Genomic DNA, 6,000 nt, shown 5'->3' with positions numbered 1-6,000 from the left:
ACCCAATGGATTTCACTAAGACTATGACTAAGTCTGCTTTTATGTAGACTTGGTCAGCTATTAAATTATGTAAACATACTGAAACAAATGTCAACATGTTAAAACAGGATCTCATGACATCTTAATTATTCGGGAGAACTCATTACTGCACAAAACTCCACCCCTGGATGATATTGTTTGCAGTGATGCTTATCTTACAGAGCACACACAGCATGGGCGTTGTCTAGACTCTAGAGTTGGAAAATGTCTCGCTTACTGTCTTGTCATTGTGACATTACAACACCAACATTACATATGTGGTGTTCTATAGCCAATTAAACAGCCTAAAGGATAGAGTGGCAATAGTGGGTTAAAGAGCACTTAAAAGATCTGAATTGGCCATCCTAGGAATTCCACTCAAATAAATATAAAGCACCATGTGGAACATGTCTTATATATTATATCATGGACAGAATGTATTTCATGTGTCAAAAAAGTAAACCTTTTATGCCTTTTGTCACCAGTGTTGGGAAGGTTACTTTAGAAATGTAATGTGTTACGTTACCCTGTTTGTAATAGTAGTGTAACTATTTGAATTATTTTATCTGAGTAACGTAGCTAATTACATTTGATTACTTTTTGATTACTTTTCCGATTTTTTAATATAGTCCCCAAATCCATGCGAAGATTTCAGCCTTGGTCTCCAGGCTGCCGAGCAGTTTGGTACAAGCGCACAAGGCAGCATGGGCATTCCCGGGCTATATTAATACATGAATTAGCATCACATTTTTATGAGGATAATATAATGATAACCACCACAAGGTCAGACTTCAAGCCAAATGTTACTGTAAAATCAATCTGAGTTCAATACCCTTTTCCGTGACATACTATAAGAAATGTTTTCTAAATTTCCAGCTATGAAATGCATTTCTATGAGACATTGCTACAGACACACACATTTACATTGCTGCATGCACAGGCAGACATGTACGCTGATGGCACCGGACGTGATAGAGCATATCAGAAGGTCCCGTATCAAACTATGGCTGTGGAGAGAAACAGTTCTTTTTCCATGCAGTATTCTTTGCAAGGTTTTGCTGACAATATTGAGATGTAATTCAAATTGTAATTTTGAAAAATTTCAAAAGTACCTGTAATTGAATTACATGTTTTTCTTCTGTAACTGTAATGTATTACTGTTATATTTATTTTGTAATTAAATTACGTAACTCAACTAGAAATGCAATTCCAAGGAATTACCAGTGCATGAAAATGCAAAAATAGATAGATAATGTAGATATGGTCACTAAGGTGTAGCTTGGGTAAACATGGTGGTTGCATAGCTTACAGAGAGTTGATAGTGTGAAGGTAGACAGTTTAAAGCTGAAACATTCCAGTTCTAACGTAACTAATGATTTCTATTCATGTTAAAATGTTGGTTAGCTAACTTAGCTAATGATTTCTAGCAGTTACGTTAAAAATGCTAATTATGCTAGCAATGCTAACTTTACTAACAATGCTAACTAGGTTGATTCGCTAACTTAACCGATGATTTCTAGCAGTAATGCTAAAAATGCTAACTATGCTAACAATGCTAAATTTGCTAACAATGCTAACCAGGTTGATTAGCTAACTTAGTTGATGATTAATTAGTTGTTGATCTAACTATGCTAACAATGCTAACTATGCTAACCATGCTAACTTGCTAGTGAGGACTTTTATTTTGAAACATTTGTTGCAAGGGTATCCATTGTGGCCACTAAGAAGTTACTGCAGTATAAGCATGTTGGTTGCTATGGAAACGGTCATAAACGCTTAAGTTTAATGGTTGCTATGTTGGTTGCTAGGTACATGGAGGTTTCATGTAGTTGACTGGAGGCATAGTTGATGATAACTGACAGTTGGAATGGTTGAACAGTTAAATAGTTGAGTAGTTTCAATGGTTAAATGATTTAATAGTGTATTATTGCGGTGAGGACTTTTATTTTGAAACAGTTGTGGACAGAGGAAACAGTTAACAGGATATGTAGTCTTCAGAGAGATTGTATGCTTATAGCCAGAGAAACTGACAGTTGATACAGGTGTAATCAATTTAACTGGCTAGTCTTAAGAGAGCCAGAGTGTATATGCTTGAAGCCTGAGACAGAGTAAATAATTTAAAAGTTGAATGAAGTCTAATTAATGTTGATAGACAGAGAGTTTAATGGATGTTGATAGACAGTTTAATGGGTGGATGAGTGAATGGTCTGAAGAAGATGAATGGATAGAAAGTTGGATGGAATGTGCCTTATATTCTTGTAGAATGGAGAGACACAGCTCTCTACTGAGAGTAGTGGATAGAGATACAGGTGTAATCAATTTAACTGGCTAGTCTTAGAGAGCCAGAGTGTGTCCTTAAAGCCTGAGACAGAGTAGATTGTTTAAAAGTTGAATGTAGATCGTATAATTGATGTTGACAGGCAGACTGTTTAGAATGGGTGGATGAGTGAATGGTTTGAAGAAGATGAATGGATAGAAAGTTGGATGGAATTAGGAAGACTTATGTTGATACAGTTGACAGGGGAACAGAAAATGTAGTCTCAAGAGAGCCAGTGTGCCTGAGAGAGAGAGAGAGCTGCTGCACCTGGACTGGCCACCTGGCGTAACATTCTAATTGCTGCGGTGATGTCATAATGAGCAATGTTAAGTCTATGGGGAAATAGCTCAATGTTAAATCTATGGGGAAATCGTTTTTTAATTCATAGTTTAAAAAGTATAAAAGTTACAAAGTTGAAAAATACAAAGCACACATGGCATAAGCGAGACCTACACAACAAAGTTTGAATGAAGTTTCTACGTTAAACGGTTCAAGCTGAATTGCGTGCGTTAGAAGAAGAATAAAAAGCCTAGGAAGAACAGTACAGTGCATTTTCATGCACTGTAATTACATACTAGAGATGTAATTCCAAGGAAATTACGAGTGCATGAAAATGCAAAAATGGTGAGGACTTTTATTTTGAAACAGTTGTGGGTAGAGGAAACAGTTGAACAGGATATGTACTCTTTAAGAGAGCCAGAAAGCCTGAGACAGAGAGTTGCTGCCAGGTGGCTTTGAACACCTGGCTTAAGATTCTAATTGCTTAACGACTTCATTGTGATGTCATAATCCAATGTTAAGTCTATGGGAGAAAAAATGTTTTTAAAAATTCATATAAAATAAACGATAAAGTTTTCAAAGATGAAATTTACATAGCTGAAGTCACCTAAGTAAGACCTACGCAGCGCAGTTTGAATGAAGTCTCTACGTCGAACGGTTGAAGCTGAATTGAACGCACAAAAAGCGTGGAAGAAGAATAATATCGATAACTAGAAATGCAATTCCAAGGAATTACCAGTGCATGAAAATGCAAAAAAATATATAGATATATAATGTAGATATGGCTACTAAGGTATAGCTAGGGTAAACATGGTGGTTGCATAGTTTAAAGAGAGTTGATAGTGTTTAGGTAGACATTTTAAAGCTTAAACATTCCTGTTCTAACTTAACTAATGATTTCTAACAGGTATTCTAAAATGTTAACTATGCTAACAATGATAACCAGGTTGATTGGTTTACTTGGCTAATGATTTCTAGCAGTAATGCTAAAAAATTTAACTATGCTAACAATGCTAACTATGCTAACAATGCTAACCACGTTGATTAGCTAACTTAGCTAATCATTTTTAGCAGTTATGCTAAAAATGCTAACAATGTTAACTATGCTAACAATGCTAACCAGGTTGATTAGCTAACTTAGCTAATCATTTTTAGCAGTTATGTTAAAAATGCTAACTATGCTAACAATGTTAACTATGCTAACCATGCTAACTAGCTAACTTGGTACTGAGGACTTTTATTTTGAAACATTTGTTGATGGGGTATCCATGGCTGCCACTATCAGGAATAAAGAAGTTACTGTAGTAAAATCATGTTGGTTGCTATGGAAACGGTCATAAACGCTTAATTTTGATGGTTGCTATGTTGGTTGCTAGGTGCATGGAGGTCTCATGTAGTTGACTGGAGGCATAGTTGATGATAACTGACAGTTGGAATGGTTGAACAGTTAAATAGTTGAGTAGTTTCAATGGTTAAATGATTTAATAGTGTATTATTGCAGTGAGGACTTTTATTTTGAAACAGTTGTGGAAAGAGGAAACAGTTAACAGGATATGTAGTCTTCACAGAGAGATTGTATGCTTAAAGCCTGAGAGAGAGAGGGCTGCTGCAGGTGGGGCTGGCCACCTGGCATAAGATTCTAATTGCTTAATGATCCGATTGTGATGTCATAGAGGCCAATGTTAAGTCTATGGGGAAATTTGTAATAGTTTTTAATTTATAGTTTAAAAAGTATAAAAGTTACAAAGTTGAAAAATACTTAGCAGCCTTCCCCTATTTAAGACCTACGTTGCGACGTTTGAATGAAGTTTCTAAGTTAAACGGTTCAAGCTGAATAGAAAAAATGAATTTGATCAGCGGAATAATAAGAAGAAGAAGAAGCCTTGGAAGAACAGTACAGTGCATTTTCATGCACTGTAATAAGAATAAACAGTATAACAGTAGAGTGCATTTTCATGCACTCTAATAATTCATTACTCCCCAACACTGTTTGTCACAAATCAGTTTGCATTGTGTCCACGAAACACTGAAGAGAGCACGTGCTTTCATGGACCAAACTGACTGGTGACCTTTTCCTTTTGTGAACATGAGGCTGAATACACTTCTCACTTTCATGGAGAAAATAAACTCTCTTTTGAACATAAGTAATTCTGTCCACATAAGCCATAAGTTGAAGCAGACCGATGTAACACTTCAGTTATGTGTCCCCTCACTGTTATACAGACACACAATGGGGCACTGTCAGTGCACTGTTTGTTGTTTGCACAAGTTTTGAATAAGATAAGTTGAGAGTTGACCTCACCCTTTCGGTGGAATATTATGGAATGAAGTAAATATTAGCATTATTTTGCATATATCACCTTTGTTGTCATTCCTGAAGCAAATTAGCTAAATAAATATTGTGTGGATGACATCCATCCATCCATAAATATTTCACTTTTTATGAGTAAGGATACAAAAATGTTATACATAGATGCTTTGTAAAATATCTAGTGAAATGACATTAATTGCTCAACTTTCCTGTGCAGAGTTATCACTAACTATTTATAAGAGAAGTGCATTGTGTGTACAGTGTTGCAAGTCCATGTAATGTATTTAGAATGTTTTATGCGCAGTGCCTGCAAAAAGTTTTCAGCCCCCTTGGATAATTGGAGTGAACGGCACCACATGTCTGGAGGTGGTCATCAGCGGGGCCCTCTCAGACCAACAATACTGCATCACTGCCAAAGAAAGCACAGAGGTACCTCTACTTCCTTTGCAAACTCAAGTGAGGCTACAACAGGAAAGCCCCCTGTAAAGAAAGACTGAGGCAAGTTGCACAGGATAGGCCAAGTTGCATACCCAGTAGGCTACAGTTTAACAGTTTGTCCAGACTGCACATTAGGCCCTCATCCAAGCAGAATTGCAACGTGATCACTTCTAGCTACGATGACTTATTGAGGTGATGTGCTGGGATGTCCTAAGCTGATGAGGTGGGATTGGTTTTCTCCAGTCTGGGTGTCAGGATTTTGCAGATTACTGATGCTTTTTCCAGTCTGAAAAATACAAAGTGCAGACACAACACACATTTAGTACATTTAGCTTTTATCCATAGTGCCTTGCAGACAATACCTTTACAATACAAAGTCCCCAGAGCAACTCGGGGTCATATGACTTGCACAAGGGCACAGCGGTAGAAGCCAGATATTGAACCTACAACTTTTCAGGCTACTGCATGCTATCAGGTCCAGGTAAAATGCCACATGGAAGGCGAAGCACCCTACTGTCAAAGACAAACCTGTGAAGTAATTTGAAAGGTGACACAGGAGTTGAGGATTTCGCAAGCCTGACATTAGCATGTCCCAAACACAGACAGTTTCTGTGTGTTACCACATATCCCACCAGAC

Source organism: Sardina pilchardus, chromosome 6 (assembly GCF_963854185.1).
Source record: "Sardina pilchardus chromosome 6, fSarPil1.1, whole genome shotgun sequence".
Lineage (NCBI taxonomy): Eukaryota > Metazoa > Chordata > Actinopteri > Clupeiformes > Clupeidae > Sardina > Sardina pilchardus.
Note: the sequence above shows the minus strand (reverse complement) of the source record.